The 16,331-nt window shown below is 36.4% G+C and overlaps 2 non-coding genes across 2 annotated transcripts; both read right to left on the bottom strand.

The window, feature by feature from the left end:
- Nucleotides 1-1,138: 1,138 nt before the first annotated feature.
- LOC122295255 lies at nucleotides 1,139-1,242 on the bottom strand. The gene has a single exon (XR_006237917.1). It is a non-coding gene; the product is annotated as a small nucleolar RNA R71 (small nucleolar RNA).
- Nucleotides 1,243-10,042: 8,800 nt separating this feature from the next.
- LOC122295256 lies at nucleotides 10,043-10,146 on the bottom strand. The gene has a single exon (XR_006237918.1). It is a non-coding gene; the product is annotated as a small nucleolar RNA R71 (small nucleolar RNA).
- Nucleotides 10,147-16,331: the final 6,185 nt, after the last annotated feature.

A 16,331-nucleotide genomic window follows, 5' to 3' on the forward strand; every position in this document is an offset into this window, starting at 1 on the left:
AATAATTTGATTATCTATATACTCGTCTTGATTCATTGTGATTTCCGAATACAGTGAATGCTTGAGGAATCCCTGTGGTATTCAAATAGATTTGTAAATGTTTTAATCATCAATCGTTCACGCTCAATCATAAGCGTCTGTTTTTCTCGATCTTAAATGCTAAATCTACCAATTAAACAGAATCATTATTCTAGTCTAATTGAGGTAAATTGATCGGAAACAATATCATAAATTATTAGACAGATCCTCGAAACCTTAGTCTTTTTCCATTCATTTTATCATTTTAGTTTGATTCATTTTATCAATCTTCATTTGATTGCACGTTTCTTTTCGTAATTTTGTTTCATTGTCTGAATTTATTTTCTTTATCACAAAAGTCAATCCCTGTGGATTCGATCCTGTAAGATACTACAACACCTGTATACTTGCAGGTAAAACTGCACGAGATTCTTGATTCATTAATTCAAGTCAAAGTTTAGTCGCAACAAGTTTTTGGCGCCGTTGCCGGGGATTGCAACGTGTGATAATTTTTTTTGTGATAATTTTTTTTACTTTATTGCTTGTTTTGCATTTTATTTTTTCTATGATCAATCCTCTATGATGAATGATCTCGTGGCAACGTGATCAAACGGGTAGATTGAGAAGAGAGGAAATCATTTTAAGTGAATTGGTTGATACTTTGTCAGGTGATTCTAAAAATTCTCAATCTAATACCATGGCTGACAATGGTAGTGTTCATGACGAACTAGAAAATGAAAAGGCACAAAATAATCTGCAAATGAGAACTTTGCGTGAATATTTGCAGCCTACAAGGACAAGTACTCCATCTTGTATGATTTTTCCTACGAATATGGGAAATTTTGATTTAAAACCGGGAGTAATCCAATTACTTCCCAAGTTTCATGGCTTGGATTCAGAAAGTCCTTATTTGCATCTAAAAGAATTTGAAGAAGTTTGTGCAACTTTACAAAACCAAACTATCAATGATGATGTTGTTAGATTAAAGTTGTTTCCATTCTCTTTGAAAGAAAAAGCTAAGAATTGGTTGAACTCCTTGAGACCAAGATCTATTGGCACATGGCAAGAAATGCAAAGAGAATTTCTAAAAAAGTTTTTTCCTACTCATAGGACCAACACTGTTCGCAGAAATATTATGAATTTTTCTCAAAAGGAAAATGAAACATTTTTTCAGTGTTGGGAACGTTTTAAAGAATTGTTGCTAACTTGCCCACATCATGGCTATGAAACTTGGCGCACCATTAGTTTCTTCTATGAAGGTTTAACATCTCAAATGCGTCAGTTTGTAGAAATGATGTGTAATGGTGATTTTCTAAATAAAGATCCTGATGACGCTTGGGACTATTTTGACCAGTTAGCTGAAAATGCCCAATCTTGGGATAACACAGATTGTTCTGATCGGTCAAATAAGCCGAAACTCAGTGCCATGTCTCAAGAAGGTATGTATGTTCTTAAAGGAAATGATGATGTGAATGCTAGGATAGCAAGTCTGACAAGAAAAGTTGAAGCCATGGAACTTAGGAAGGTAAATCCGGTTAAGGCCAGTGAAAAAGAAGAAGAAAATTGTGGCATTTGTGAGATTAGTGGACACCTAACTCAGGATTGTCCAACAATCCCTGCTTTTAAAGAGGTGTTGCACGAAGAAGCAAATGTCATGAATTCTTATCGGAGACCATTTTCTTCCCCATATTCGGAAACATATAATCCTGGATGGAGAAATCATCCCAATTTTAGTTGGAGGAATGAGTCAAATATAAATCAAAATCCTCAAGGGCCATCTTCTTCTACTCCTTATGTGCCTCCACATAAGAAAACCCTTGAGGAGACATTACAGACTTTTATGCAGGGGCAAGCCAATATCAACACTCAGACAATGCAGGCCATTACTGAGATGAGAAGTTCTATCAGCTACTTGACCTTTGCATGACATGCTCAAGAAAAGGATAAGTTTCCTGCTCAACCTCAACCAAATCCAAAAGGTAAATTTGAGGTAAGAAATTCAAATCCCTCTGATTCAAAATTTGAACATGCCAAGTCCATCACCACTCTACGCAGTGGAAAAATAATTGATAAGAGTATTTCAACAACGAAAGTTGATGAGACCAACAACTCTTTAAATTCCAAGAGTGATGGTGAACTTGAGAAGGTTGAATTAGATGTGCCTGTGAAAGCCCCAATACCTACACCATTTCCCCAAAGATTGCAACATTCTCACAAGTTGGTTCAAAATGCGGATATTCTTGAAATTTTTAAACAAGTAAAAATCAACATTCCTTTGTTAGATGCAATCAAACAGATTCCTTCGTATGCTAAATTTTTAAAAGATTTGTGCACAGTAAAGCGTACGATGAAGGTGCAGAAGAAGGCTTTTCTCACTGAGCAGGTAAGCGCCATCCTCCAGAACAATTCTCCACCAAAGTACAAAGACCCGGGTTGTCCAACAATTTCCTGCGTGATTGGAAATTTTAAAATTGAAAAAGCTTTACTTGACCTCAGAGCTAGTGTTAACCTCCTACCCTACTCGGTATATGAGCAGTTGGGTCTTGGTGAGCTTAAACCCACCAAGGTAGCACTCCAACTTGCTGACCGTTCAATTAAAATACCGAGAGGGATAGTTGAGGATGTGCTAGTTCAAGTAGGAAAATTTTATTTTCCAGTGGATTTCATTGTTTTGGACACGGAACCTGTATTTGATGTTTGCACTCAAATTCCTATAATTTTGGGAAGGCCATTTCTTGCGACCTCAAATGCTTTAATAAATTGTAGGAGTGGTGTGATGGTAATTTCTTTTGGCAACATGACTTTGGAGTTGAATATTTTCAATATTTGCAAACAACCTGGTGATGATGATGATGTGCAGGAAGTGAATCTGATCCAAACTCTTGTTCAAAATAAATTTGATTTGTCAAGTTTCTCTGACCCTCTTGAGGCTTGTTTGGTTCATGGTATAAACTTTGATGATGATTCTGTGCTTGCATCTATGAATTTTTTGCTAGAATCTACTCCTATAATGGACATTGATAAATGGAGAACACGTTTTGAGGAATTACCACCTCATGATGTCGTGTCTCTCTCCTCAAGTGTGCAAACACCAAAACTCGACTTGAAACCTCTACCTGCTGATCTCAAATATGCATTTTTAGGCCAAGCAGAGACATTACCAGTGGTCATTTCATCAAGACTGGATGAAATTCAGGAGAAAAAATTAATTGGTGTTCTCATTGAACACAAAGAGGCAATAGGATGGACCATAGCTGATTTCAAAGGTATCAGTCCTTTGATTTGTACCCACAGGATTTATCTAGAGGACAATTCTAAACCCTCTAGAGAAATACAGCGTAGACTAAACCCCAACATGAAAGAAGTTGTCAAAGCAGAGGTGTTAAAACTTCTGGATGTAGGGATCATTTACCCTATTTCTGACAATAAATGGGTTAGTCCCACGCAGGTGGTACCCAAGAAATTTGGTGTGACTGTAGTTAAGAATGCTAACAATGAATTGATCCCAACTAGAGTTACTACTGGTTGGCGTATGTGCATTGATTACAGAAAACTGAATTCTGTCACCAGAAAGGATCATTTTCCCCTACCATTCATGGATCAAATCATTGAACGTGTAGCGGGCCATAAGTTCTATTGCTTCCTTGATGGTTATTCTGGATATAACCAAATTGAGATTGCTCCTGAAGACCAAGAAAAGACCACTTTTACATGTCCATTTGGTACCTTTGCATATCGAAGGATGCCATTCGGACTTTGTAATGCTCCTGCTACATTTCAACGATGCATGATGAGCATATTCAGTGACATGGTAGAGCGTTTCGTTGAAATATTCATGGATGATTTTTCTATTTTTGGTGATTCATTTGATGAATGTTTGACTCATTTGGAAAAAGTGCTGATTAGATGCAAAGAAAAGAATTTGATTTTAAACTGGGAGAAGTGTCATTTTATGGTCACTCAAGGGATTGTTCTTGGTCACATTGTTTCTTCTCAAGGTTTTGAAGTGGACAAGGCCAAAATTGAATTAATTTCTAAATTGCCCATCCCAAAGAACATCAGGGATATCAGATCTTTTCTAGGTCATGCAGGTTTTTACAGGAGGTTCATTAAAGGCTTCAGCACAATTTCTAGACCTTTGTGCAATTTATTGTCAAAGGAAAATTCTTTTGTGTGGACTGATGATTGTGAGTTAGCTTTTACAAAGCTAAAAGGTATGTTGATTTCAGCCCCAATTATGCAATTACCTGATTGGAATTTACCATTTGAGATTATGTGTGATGCTAGTGATTATGCTGTTAGAGCTGTGTTGGGCCAACGTAGGGACAAAAAGCCTTGTGTTATTTATTATGCAAGTAGAACTTTAAACAGTGCTCAAATGAATTATTCAACAACTGAAAAAGAGTTACTTGCAGTAATTTTTGCACTTGACAAATTTCGCTCTTATTTGATTGGATCTCAAATTGTTATCTTTACTGATCATGCTGCGTTAAAGTACCTTTTAGTGAAAAAAGATGCAAAGCCCAGGTTACTTAGATGGATCCTTTTGTTGCAAGAATTTGATTTGATAATCAAAGATAAAAAAAGAGTTGAGAATGTTGTTGCTGATCATCTGTCTAGACTTGTTCTTTCAGATTCCGTAGAGACAGTTCCTATTAAAGACACATTTCCAGATGAGCAACTCTTTGGTATATCTCAAGTGCCATGGTATGCTGACATTGCTAATTTTCTTGCTACAGGTGAAATTCCTCACATTTGGACTCAACAAGATAAGAGGAAATTTTTTGTGGAGGTAAGAAAATTCTTTTGGGATGATCATATCTATTTAAATATTGCCCAGATCAGATAATTAGACGATGTGTTCCCAATAACGAATTTCAAAGTGTGATATCTTTTTGTCACTCTGGAGCATGTGGTGGCCACTTTTCTGGAAAGAAAACTGCTTTTAAAATTTTGCAATGTGGCTTCTATTGGCCTACCATTTTCAAAGACACCCATGAATTTTGTAAAACTAGTGAGCGCTGTCAAAAATTGGGAGGGATTACCAGCCGGAATATGATGCCATTAAATCCAATGTTGGTTGTTGAAATATTTGATTGTTGGGGCATTGATTTCATGGGACCCTTCCCAGTTTCTTTTGGCAATCTCTACATTTTGGTAGCTGTGGATTATGTGTCCAAATGGATTGAGGCTATTCCATGCAAAAACAATGACCACAAAGTGGTACTGAAATTTCTGAAAGAAAATATTTTATCAAGGTTTGGAACACCTCGAGCCATTATCAGTGATGGGGGTAAGCATTTTTGTAATAAGCCTTTCGAGGCCTTAATGCGAAAATATGGTATTATCCATAAGGTTGCTACCCCTTATCATCCACAGACAAGTGGCCAAGTTGAGGTATCTAATCGGGAGATCAAAAATTTTTTGGAAAAGACGGTTAACCCAAGCTGCAAAGATTGGTCTTTACGACTAACCGACGCACTTTGGGCATACCGTACTGCTTTTAAAACCCTGATTGGTATGTCCCCATATCGACTCATTTTTGGAAAGGCATGTCACTTACCTGTGGAATTGGAACACAAAGCTTATTGGGCAATCAAGAAATTTAATTTTGATTTGGATAAAGCTTGCTCTCTTCGTAAGTTTCAGCTTAATGAGTTAGAGGAAATCAGGAATGAAGCTTGCGAAAATTCTCGTATTGCCAAGGAGAGAATGAAAATTTTTCATGACAAAAATATTTTTCGAAAATCTTTTGAGCCTTCACAAAAAGTTTTGTTGTATAATTCAAGGCTCCATTTGTTTCCTGGCAAACTTCGATCCCGATGGATTAGTCCCTTTGTTGTAAAAACTGTTTATCCTTTTGGGGCCATTGAGATAGAAAATTCAGAGAATGGTAATGTTTTTAAGGTTAATAGACAAAGGTTGAAACCATTTTTGGATGATTTTACTCCAGAGGTTGAGTCCACTACTCTGGAGGATCCTGCGTATCAGAATTAATTTCTGATTCCTCATTGTATATACCGTATGTGTTTGTTTTGTTTTTCCTTTTTTTGTTTTCTTTTGTGTTTTTAACTTTGACAGAAATCTACTCCTTGTGTGCACTCGAGTATCTCAGGTGAATTCTTTTCTCTCTGTTTAATCATTTTCGTCTCAATATATGTTCTGCAGTGTTTATCTTGCTCCAATTCATGTCTGTATAGCATACATCATCGAATATTCAATTGCTGAACATTGAGGACAATGTCACATTTAGTTGGGGGAGGGTTTTCGGTTAAAATTGTGTTAAAATTCTCTTAAAAATGTGTTAAAAAAAATAATAAATAAAAAAAAAAGATTTGTTGAGGTCATGAAACATGTGGAATGTAGTGCAAATATGAGTATATGTCAAAAGAGGGACTTATCCATTTTATTTAGTTGTTAAACCAAGGGAAAGATGTTAAAAGTTTTGCTAAAACACACACAACACTTACCAGGAAGGCCTAGAAAGACTACATTGAGTCATTGTTGGTTGATTTACACTTCAATTGTTTGAGACTCTAATGAACCATATCCTAATGGCTTAGGAAGAAATCTGAAATGAATTAAATGAGAAAAAGGGACAAGCCAGGGATCCAAAAAAATAAAAAATAAAATAAAAAAATAAAAAAAAAAATCCTTTAGGTAGACTAGTGGTAAGGGCTGACTTGTGAAAGTGTGGGTAGGCGCACATTCATAGGTCCGATTCCCCCACTAGGAAATCTAAAAACATAAAAAAAAAACAAAAATTATGTTTGTGTAGTGGAAAAGGCTGCCTATTACCGGGGTCCTTACAAAAAAAAAATAGGTGCCTTTCAAAGTGTAATAGCGTGAAAGCCGCCACTACAATGGTTTTGAATTAGAGTAAGACCATGTGGTTTTCTCAGATTGGTTGTTGTGATTGAAATTGTTAATGTCTCTTGGTTGTCGATCTTGGAATTCTAACCCCATTCCCATGCACTTGAAAGAAAGCAAGCTTTGTTACATGTAATTCCCTTGGTTGATTATCTAAGTTGTGTATAAATCTCTTAGTTGATACAAAATTCATATTAATCTATCTCCAGTGTTCTTAAACTCAACAAGTCTATTTCATAGCATGTGATTTTTTTTTTGGATTTTCTGAAATTGTAGTTGGTAATCTCACCTTTGCATGAATTCATTCGCTTTGTTTGCTAGAGTCTAGCAATAAGCTAGTTGGGGGGTGTGATGAAACGCTAAAATTGCATGATTAAGTTACTTAAGCGAACAAATTGTTTAATAAAAATGATTTAAGTACTTAATTATGCAATAGATCACATTACTTGATTCAATTGATAAATTCTAGTATTTTGGTGCTTAAAAAGATTTATAATGCAATTGTTTCACATGAAACAAGACAAGCACCTCACATGCATGCAACACAAACTCACACATGCTAAAAGCAAACAAACTCACTCGGACATCACATGCACACAGCTGGACCCACAACAGCACTCAAACAAATCGGTACACATGCAGAACAGAAAGCAGAAAATTCAACCATGCAGCACATCACATGGACAACAACTCACACTTGCAGCAGCACATGTACAGCAGCAGAAAAATCCTTCAAAGCAGCAGACAATCACGCTGGAAAAGAATCACATGCCAACAACAGACTATTCGGACCAAGATGCAGAAAAACAGATGCAGAAAACAGATGCAGAAAACGTGGACCTACAAACCAGCACATGCACATGCAGAACAGAAAAAAACAGACAGCACACCAATGCAGAAAAGCCGGACAGCAGTTTGGAAGAAAAGCAAGGGGGCAAGCAGCTGTTTTTCTTGACTTTTATCTTTCATTTTTCTGCTTGCTTTCGGTTTGGCAGCAAGAGCTGGAGAGTTTGATGTGTGAAGAAAGTGAGGTGCCGTGATTAAAGGGGAGTGAAGAGTGGGAATTCGGTGGTGATTGATGGAATAAATTATTGTGATTGGAGGAGTGGACGACTATCAGCAGCTATATATATATATATATGATGCTGGACGTGTAGAGGGAGGGGGAATCGGTGGAAGAGAGATAGAGAGACATTGAGGTGGAAGTAGGTGTGAGGATGTGAGGGAAATTGAAGAGATCGGTGCAGAAGTGTCGGCCAGAATTTTATTTGTTTTCTAGCTCTATTCTTGTATGTGCAACGTGTGAGTGGAAGAAGAGATGTGTGGGGTCGGTCTGAAGTAGAGAGGAGATGTTGTGCTGAAAGTGAAAGAAAGCAGTCGGTCAGTGCATGATTATAGTGAGGGTGAGAAGAGATGTGTGGGGTCGGTTTGAGTAGAGAAGGAAAGTGCCGATTGGTTTAAGAGTTGTGAAAGGAAAGAAAGCAGTCGGTTGCTTTTCCAGGGGAGTAGACGGGCGGAAGCTCTCTTTCCAGCTCTCTCGTTTGGACTTCTCTCATTTTATTTTTTTTTGGTTGCTTTTCGTTCTTAGCATTTTTTTTTTCCAGAACTTAGTTGGCTGGTTTTCATTTTTACTTGTTTTTTTTTGTTTAGTTTCTTTAGGACGGACAGGACTGAATCTCCCTCTAAGTTTTCATTCTTTTATTTTTCTTAGTGGCTTCTTCGTTCTCTTTGTTTCCAGACCTGGAGAACTTGGGTCGGCTGGTTTGGATTTTACTCTATCTTATTTCACGTTTTACGTTTTTACGGTATTCAATTTTTACTTCTTGATTGGTTGGCAGCTGGATTATTTTAGTTTTATTATGAAAATATTCATTTGATTTCCGTGGCTCATTTCATGAGTATGGTTGGCTAAATTTTCATACTAAGGTTAGAGGTGAAGTTTAATGATTTACATATTGTTTCCGAATCCACGTAAAATCTATTTTGCGAGCTTGATTGATTGAAAGATTTTATTTGGATAATTTGATTATCTATATACTCGTCTTGATTCATTGTGATTTCCGAATACAGTGAATGCTTGAGGAATCCCTATGGTATTCAAATAGATTTGTAAATGTTTTAATCATCAATCGTTCACGCTCAATCATAAGCGTCTGTTTTTCTCGATCTTAAATGCTAAATCTACCAATTAAACAGAATCATTATTCTAGTTTAATTGAGGTAAATTGATAGGAAACAATATCATAAATTATTAGACAGATCCTCGAAACCTTAGTCTTTTTCCATTCATTTTATCATTTTAGTTTGATTCATTTTATCAATCTTCATTTGATTGCACGTTTCTTTTCGTAATTTTGTTTCATTGTCTGAATTTATTTTCTTTATCACAAAAGTCAATCCCTGTGGATTCGATCCTGTAAGATACTACAATACCTGTATACTTGCAGGTAAAACTGCACGAGATTCTTGATTCATTAATTCGAGTCAAAGTTTAGTCGCAACAAGTTTTTGGCGCCGTTGCCGGGGATTGCAACGTGTGATAATTTTTTTTGTGATAATTTTTTTTACTTTATTGCTTGTTTTGCATTTTATTTTTTCTATGATCAATCCTCTATGATGAATGATCTCGTGGCAACGTGATCAAACGGGTAGATTGAGAAGAGAGGAAATCATTTTAAGTGAATTGGTTGATACTTTGTCAGGTGATTCTAAAAATTCTCAATCTAATACCATGGCTGACAATGGTAGTGTTCATGACGAACTAGAAAATGAAAAGGCACAAAATAATCTGCAAATGAGAACTTTGCGTGAATATTTGCAGCCTACAAGGACAAGTACTCCATCTTGTATGATTTTTCCTACGAATATGGGAAATTTTGATTTAAAACCGGGAGTAATCCAATTACTTCCCAAGTTTCATGGCTTGGATTCAGAAAGTCCTTATTTGCATCTAAAAGAATTTGAAGAAGTTTGTGCAACTTTACAAAACCAAACTATCAATGATGATGTTGTTAGATTAAAGTTGTTTCCATTCTCTTTGAAAGAAAAAGCTAAGAATTGGTTGAACTCCTTGAGACCAAGATCTATTGGCACATGGCAAGAAATGCAAAGAGAATTTCTAAAAAAGTTTTTTCCTACTCATAGGACCAACACTGTTCGCAGAAATATTATGAATTTTTCTCAAAAGGAAAATGAAACATTTTTTCAGTGTTGGGAACGTTTTAAAGAATTGTTGCTAACTTGCCCACATCATGGCTATGAAACTTGGCGCACCATTAGTTTCTTCTATGAAGGTTTAACATCTCAAATGCGTCAGTTTGTAGAAATGATGTGTAATGGTGATTTTCTAAATAAAGATCCTGATGACGCTTGGGACTATTTTGACCAATTAGCTGAAAATGCCCAATCTTGGGATAACACAGATTGTTCTGATCGGTCAAATAAGCCGAAACTCAGTGCCATGTCTCAAGAAGGTATGTATGTTCTTAAAGGAAATGATGATGTGAATGCTAGGATAGCAAGTCTGACAAGAAAAGTTGAAGCCATGGAACTTAGGAAGGTAAATCCGGTTAAGGCCAGTGAAAAAGAAGAAGAAAATTGTGGCATTTGTGAGATTAGTGGACACCTAACTCAGGATTGTCCAACAATCCCTACTTTTAAAGAGGTGTTGCACGAAGAAGCAAATGTCATGAATTCTTATCGGAGACCATTTTCTTCCCCATATTCGGAAACATATAATCCTGGATGGAGAAATCATCCCAATTTTAGTTGGAGGAATGAGTCAAATATAAATCAAAATCCTCAAGGGCCATCTTCTTCTACTCCTTATGTGCCTCCACATAAGAAAACCCTTGAGGAGACATTACAGACTTTTATGCAGGGGCAAGCCAATATCAACACTCAGACAATGCAGGCCATTACTGAGATGAGAAGTTCTATCAGCTACTTGACCTCTGCATGACATGCTCAAGAAAAGGATAAGTTTCCTGCTCAACCTCAACCAAATCCAAAAGGTAAATTTGAGGTAAGAAATTCAAATCCCTCTGATTCAAAATTTGAACATGCCAAGTCCATCACCACTCTACGCAGTGGAAAAATAATTGATAAGAGTATTTCAACAACGAAAGTTGATGAGACCAACAACTCTTTAAATTCCAAGAGTGATGGTGAACTTGAGAAGGTTGAATTAGATGTGCCTGTGAAAGCCCCAATACCTACACCATTTCCCCAAAGATTGCAACATTCTCACAAGTTGGTTCAAAATGCGGATATTCTTGAAATTTTTAAACAAGTAAAAATCAACATTCCTTTGTTAGATGCAATCAAACAGATTCCTTCGTATGCTAAATTTTTAAAAGATTTGTGCACAGTAAAGCGTACGATGAAGGTGCAGAAGAAGGCTTTTCTCACTGAGCAGGTAAGCGCCATCCTCCAGAACAATTCTCCACCAAAGTACAAAGACCCGGGTTGTCCAACAATTTCCTGCGTGATTGGAAATTTTAAAATTGAAAAAGCTTTACTTGACCTCAGAGCTAGTGTTAACCTCCTACCCTACTCGGTATATGAGCAGTTGGGTCTTGGTGAGCTTAAACCCACCAAGGTAGCACTCCAACTTGCTGACCGTTCAATTAAAATACCGAGAGGGATAGTTGAGGATGTGCTAGTTCAAGTAGGAAAATTTTATTTTCCAGTGGATTTCATTGTTTTGGACACGGAACCTGTATTTGATGTTTGCACTCAAATTCCTATAATTTTGGGAAGGCCATTTCTTGCGACCTCAAATGCTTTAATAAATTGTAGGAGTGGTGTGATGGTAATTTCTTTTGGCAACATGACTTTGGAGTTGAATATTTTCAATATTTGCAAACAACCTGGTGATGATGATGATGTGCAGGAAGTGAATCTGATCCAAACTCTTGTTCAAAATAAATTTGATTTGTCAAGTTTCTCTGACCCTCTTGAGGCTTGTTTGGTTCATGGTATAAACTTTGATGATGATTCTGTGCTTGCATCTATGAATTTTTTGCTAGAATCTACTCCTATAATGGACATTGATAAATGGAGAACACGTTTTGAGGAATTACCACCTCATGATGTCGTGTCTCTCTCCTCAAGTGTGCAAACACCAAAACTCGACTTGAAACCTCTACCTGCTGATCTCAAATATGCATTTTTAGGCCAAGCAGAGACATTACCAGTGGTCATTTCATCAAGACTGGATGAAATTCAGGAGAAAAAATTAATTGGTGTTCTCATTGAACACAAAGAGGCAATAGGATGGACCATAGCTGATTTCAAAGGTATCAGTCCTTTGATTTGTACCCACAGGATTTATCTAGAGGACAATTCTAAACCCTCTAGAGAAATACAGCGTAGACTAAACCCCAACATGAAAGAAGTTGTCAAAGCAGAGGTGTTAAAACTTCTGGATGTAGGGATCATTTACCCTATTTCTGACAATAAATGGGTTAGTCCCACGCAGGTGGTACCCAAGAAATTTGGTGTGACTGTAGTTAAGAATGCTAACAATGAATTGATCCCAACTAGAGTTACTACTGGTTGGCGTATGTGCATTGATTACAGAAAACTGAATTCTGTCACCAGAAAGGATCATTTTCCCCTACCATTCATGGATCAAATCATTGAACGTGTAGCGGGCCATAAGTTCTATTGCTTCCTTGATGGTTATTCTGGATATAACCAAATTGAGATTGCTCCTGAAGACCAAGAAAAGACCACTTTTACATGTCCATTTGGTACCTTTGCATATCGAAGGATGCCATTCGGACTTTGTAATGCTCCTGCTACATTTCAACGATGCATGATGAGCATATTCAGTGACATGGTAGAGCGTTTCGTTGAAATATTCATGGATGATTTTTCTATTTTTGGTGATTCATTTGATGAATGTTTGACTCATTTGGAAAAAGTGCTGATTAGATGCAAAGAAAAGAATTTGATTTTAAACTGGGAGAAGTGTCATTTTATGGTCACTCAAGGGATTGTTCTTGGTCACATTGTTTCTTCTCAAGGTTTTGAAGTGGACAAGGCCAAAATTGAATTAATTTCTAAATTGCCCATCCCAAAGAACATCAGGGATATCAGATCTTTTCTAGGTCATGCAGGTTTTTACAGGAGGTTCATTAAAGGCTTCAGCACAATTTCTAGACCTTTGTGCAATTTATTGTCAAAGGAAAATTCTTTTGTGTGGACTGATGATTGTGAGTTAGCTTTTACAAAGCTAAAAGGTATGTTGATTTCAGCCCCAATTATGCAATTACCTGATTGGAATTTACCATTTGAGATTATGTGTGATGCTAGTGATTATGCTGTTAGAGCTGTGTTGGGCCAACGTAGGGACAAAAAGCCTTGTGTTATTTATTATGCAAGTAGAACTTTAAACAGTGCTCAAATGAATTATTCAACAACTGAAAAAGAGTTACTTGCAGTAATTTTTGCACTTGACAAATTTCGCTCTTATTTGATTGGATCTCAAATTGTTATCTTTACTGATCATGCTGCGTTAAAGTACCTTTTAGTGAAAAAAGATGCAAAGCCCAGGTTACTTAGATGGATCCTTTTGTTGCAAGAATTTGATTTGATAATCAAAGATAAAAAAAGAGTTGAGAATGTTGTTGCTGATCATCTGTCTAGACTTGTTCTTTCAGATTCCGTAGAGACAGTTCCTATTAAAGACACATTTCCAGATGAGCAACTCTTTGGTATATCTCAAGTGCCATGGTATGCTGACATTGCTAATTTTCTTGCTACAGGTGAAATTCCTCACATTTGGACTCAACAAGATAAGAGGAAATTTTTTGTGGAGGTAAGAAAATTCTTTTGGGATGATCATATCTATTTAAATATTGCCCAGATCAGATAATTAGACGATGTGTTCCCAATAACGAATTTCAAAGTGTGATATCTTTTTGTCACTCTGGAGCATGTGGTGGCCACTTTTCTGGAAAGAAAACTGCTTTTAAAATTTTGCAATGTGGCTTCTATTGGCCTACCATTTTCAAAGACACCCATGAATTTTGTAAAACTAGTGAGCGCTGTCAAAAATTGGGAGGGATTACCAGCCGGAATATGATGCCATTAAATCCAATGTTGGTTGTTGAAATATTTGATTGTTGGGGCATTGATTTCATGGGACCCTTCCCAGTTTCTTTTGGCAATCTCTACATTTTGGTAGCTGTGGATTATGTGTCCAAATGGATTGAGGCTATTCCATGCAAAAACAATGACCACAAAGTGGTACTGAAATTTCTGAAAGAAAATATTTTATCAAGGTTTGGAACACCTCGAGCCATTATCAGTGATGGGGGTAAGCATTTTTGTAATAAGCCTTTCGAGGCCTTAATGCGAAAATATGGTATTATCCATAAGGTTGCTACCCCTTATCATCCACAGACAAGTGGCCAAGTTGAGGTATCTAATCGGGAGATCAAAAATTTTTTGGAAAAGACGGTTAACCCAAGCTGCAAAGATTGGTCTTTACGACTAACCGACGCACTTTGGGCATACCGTACTGCTTTTAAAACCCTGATTGGTATGTCCCCATATCGACTCATTTTTGGAAAGGCATGTCACTTACCTGTGGAATTGGAACACAAAGCTTATTGGGCAATCAAGAAATTTAATTTTGATTTGGATAAAGCTTGCTCTCTTCGTAAGTTTCAGCTTAATGAGTTAGAGGAAATCAGGAATGAAGCTTGCGAAAATTCTCGTATTGCCAAGGAGAGAATGAAAATTTTTCATGACAAAAATATTTTTCGAAAATCTTTTGAGCCTTCACAAAAAGTTTTGTTGTATAATTCAAGGCTCCATTTGTTTCCTGGCAAACTTCGATCCCGATGGATTAGTCCCTTTGTTGTAAAAACTGTTTATCCTTTTGGGGCCATTGAGATAGAAAATTCAGAGAATGGTAATGTTTTTAAGGTTAATAGACAAAGGTTGAAACCATTTTTGGATGATTTTACTCCAGAGGTTGAGTCCACTACTCTGGAGGATCCTGCGTATCAGAATTAATTTCTGATTCCTCATTGTATATACCGTATGTGTTTGTTTTGTTTTTCCTTTTTTTGTTTTCTTTTGTGTTTTTAACTTTGACAGAAATCTACTCCTTGTGTGCACTCGAGTATCTCAGGTGAATTCTTTTCTCTCTGTTTAATCATTTTCGTCTCAATATATGTTCTGCAGTGTTTATCTTGCTCCAATTCATGTCTGTATAGCATACATCATCGAATATTCAATTGCTGAACATTGAGGACAATGTCACATTTAGTTGGGGGAGGGTTTTCGGTTAAAATTGTGTTAAAATTCTCTTAAAAATGTGTTAAAAAAAATAATAAATAAAAAAAAAAGATTTGTTGAGGTCATGAAACATGTGGAATGTAGTGCAAATATGAGTATATGTCAAAAGAGGGACTTATCCATTTTATTTAGTTGTTAAACCAAGGGAAAGATGTTAAAAGTTTTGCTAAAACACACACAACACTTACCAGGAAGGCCTAGAAAGACTACATTGAGTCATTGTTGGTTGATTTACACTTCAATTGTTTGAGACTCTAATGAACCATATCCTAATGGCTTAGGAAGAAATCTGAAATGAATTAAATGAGAAAAAGGGACAAGCCAGGGATCCAAAAAAATAAAAAATAAAAAAAAAAATAAAAAAAAAAATCCTTTAGGTAGACTAGTGGTAAGGGCTGACTTGTGAAAGTGTGGGTAGGCGCACATTCATAGGTCCGATTCCCCCACTAGGAAATCTAAAAACATAAAAAAAAAACAAAAATTATGTTTGTGTAGTGGAAAAGGCTGCCTATTACCGGGGTCCTTACAAAAAAAAAATAGGTGCCTTTCAAAGTGTAATAGCGTGAAAGCCGCCACTACAATGGTTTTGAATTAGAGTAAGACCATGTGGTTTTCTCAGATTGGTTGTTGTGATTGAAATTGTTAATGTCTCTTGGTTGTCGATCTTGGAATTCTAACCCCATTCCCATGCACTTGAAAGAAAGCAAGCTTTGTTACATGTAATTCCCTTGGTTGATTATCTAAGTTGTGTATAAATCTCTTAGTTGATACAAAATTCATATTAATCTATCTCCAGTGTTCTTAAACTCAACAAGTCTATTTCATAGCATGTGATTTTTTTTTTGGATTTTCTGAAATTGTAGTTGGTAATCTCACCTTTGCATGAATTCATTCGCTTTGTTTGCTAGAGTCTAGCAATAAGCTAGTTGGGGGGTGTGATGAAACGCTAAAATTGCATGATTAAGTTACTTAAGCGAACAAATTGTTTAATAAAAATGATTTAAGTACTTAATTATGCAATAGATCACATTACTTGATTCAATTGATAAATTCTAGTATTTTGGTGCTTAAAAAGATTTATAATGCAATTGTTTCACATGAAACAAGACAAGCACCTCACATGCATG

The sequence above is a fragment of the Carya illinoinensis genome, chromosome 14, assembly GCF_018687715.1.
Source record: "Carya illinoinensis cultivar Pawnee chromosome 14, C.illinoinensisPawnee_v1, whole genome shotgun sequence".
NCBI lineage: Eukaryota > Viridiplantae > Streptophyta > Magnoliopsida > Fagales > Juglandaceae > Carya > Carya illinoinensis.